This window comes from Tamandua tetradactyla, chromosome 4 (assembly GCF_023851605.1).
Source record: "Tamandua tetradactyla isolate mTamTet1 chromosome 4, mTamTet1.pri, whole genome shotgun sequence".
NCBI classification, from domain to species: domain Eukaryota; kingdom Metazoa; phylum Chordata; class Mammalia; order Pilosa; family Myrmecophagidae; genus Tamandua; species Tamandua tetradactyla.
Genome location: NC_135330.1, coordinates 147,010,847 through 147,013,145, shown reverse-complemented (window position 1 = coordinate 147,013,145; position 2,299 = coordinate 147,010,847). Strand labels below are relative to the sequence as shown.

The window sequence follows — 2,299 nt, the reverse complement described above, 5'->3', positions numbered from 1 at the left end:
GCAAGAACTCCGCCTGCTGAGCCACTGTGGCCCACCCACGTGCATTTTTTATTTTTAATTCAAATTGCTGTGTTATTATGATTGTGTTGACTAAAAGTATCATCAAGTAAAAATGTCATCCAAGTACAATTACCTTAGCTGAATAATTTCAATATTTACCCTGAAAACACTAATTTTATTTTTAGTATCATTTGACACTGGATTACTTTAAAATACTTTTAGTAAAAGATTTCTTTAGTATGTTTTGATAGTGTACTATATATAATCTAAAGTTAATGTATTGCATTCTTTGCAAATGCCTTACATAGTAATTAATTTAAAAGACTAAGCACTTTTTTCACAACGGGTTTGCTGCCAGAACACAGGTGTTATGAAAACCATTGCTATATCTTAAGCCAAAATGGGAAAGGAAAAGACTCATACCAACATTGTTGTTATTGGACATGTAGATGTGGGCAAGTGTACCACGACTGGCCATCTGATCTACAAATGTGGTGGAATCGACAAAGAACCATCGAAAAATATGAGAAGGAGGCTGCTGAGATGGGAAAGGGGTCCTTCAAATATGCCTGAGTCTTGGATAAACTGAAAGCTGAATATGAGCATGCTATCACTATTTGAGACCATCAAGTATTATGTGACCATCACTGATGCCCCAGGACATAGAGACTTTATTAAAAACATGATCACTAGGCATATCTCAGGCTGACAGTGCTGTCCTGATTGTTGCCGCTGGTGCTGGTGAATTTGAAGCGGGTATATCCAAGAATGGGCAGACCCAAGAGCATGCTCTTTTGTCTTACACACTGGGTGTGAAACAATTAATGGTGTTAACAAAATGGATTCCACTGAGCCACTCTATAGCCAGAAGAGATATGAGGGAAATCATTAAGGAAGTCAGCACCTACAACAAGAAAATTGGCTACAACCCTGACACAGTAGCATTTGTGCCAATTTCTGATTGGAATGGTGACAACATGCTGGAGCCAAATGCTAATATGCCCTGGTCCAAGGGGTAGAAAATCACCCGTAAAATGACAATGCCAGTGGAAACATGCTGCTTGAAGCTCTGGATTGCATTCTGCCACCTACTTGTCCAACCGACAAGCCCTTGCATCTGCCTCTTCAAGATGTCTACAGAATTCGTGGCATTGGTACTGTCCCTGTGGGCCGAGTGGAGACTGGCATTCTCAAATCGGGCATGGTGGTCACCTTTGCTCCATTCAATGTTACAACTGAAGTCAAGTCTGTTGAAATGCACCATGAAGCTTTGAGTGAAGCTCTTCCTGGGGACCTCGTGGGCTTCGATGTCAAGAATGTGTCTGTAAAAGTTGTTCGTCATGGCAATGTGTCTGGTGACAGCAAAAATGACCCACCAGTGGAAGCAGCTGGCTTCATTGCTCAGGTGATTATACTGAACCCTCCAGGCCAAATCAGTGCTGGTTGTACACCTGTGCTGGATTGTCACACAGCCCACATTGCTTGCACATTTGCCGAGCTGAAGGAAAAAATTGATTGCTGTTCTGGCAAGAAGCTGGAAGGAATGTTCAAATTCCTGAAATCTGGTGATGCTGCCATCATTGATATGGTTCCTGGCAAGCCTGTGAGTGTTGAGAGTTTTACTGACTATGCTCCTCTGGGTCGTTTTACTGTTCATGAGATGAGATGAACAATCGCTTTGCATATCATCAAGGCAATGGACAAGAGGGCTGCTGGAGATGGCAAGGTCACCAAATCTGCCCAGAAAGCTCAGAAAGCTCAATTAATATTTCCCATAACATCTGCCACCCCAGTCTTAATCAGTGATGGAAGAACAGTCTCAGAATTGTTTGTCTCAATTGGCCAAGTTCAATAGTAAAAGACTGGTTAGTGATAACAACGCATTGAAAAGCCTTCAGAAGGAAAGGAATGTTTTGTGGACCATTTGTTTTTATGTGGCAGTTTTAAGTTTTTAAAATCAATACTTTTTAAATGGAAACAGTGACCAAAAATCTGCCACAGAATTTTGAGACCTGTTAAAACAAAGTTTAATGAGGAAAAAAAAAAGACTAAGCATTTAACATTTATAGAAATAGGCTTATTTTTTAAAGTTGAAATTTGAGCTCAAACTGTTAATAATGGGGTGGGGTATATAGGAACTATTTTCTGCATGATTTTTCTGTGAACCTCTTCTATAATAATAAAATCCCTAATAAAAATAATAAGGTTTAGGAATATATATAGATGGATTAGAGGGGTGAAAGACTCAGTGAGGAGACCAAGTAGAAAGTCAATGCATCAGTCTAGGGGTGAGGGCTCA

The 2,299-nt window shown here is 40.1% G+C and overlaps 1 pseudogene; it reads left to right on the top strand.

Annotated features, from left to right (window-relative positions):
- Positions 1-400: 400 nt before the first annotated feature.
- Positions 401-1,855, top strand: LOC143680521 (elongation factor 1-alpha 1 pseudogene; annotated as a pseudogene).
- Positions 1,856-2,299: the final 444 nt, after the last annotated feature.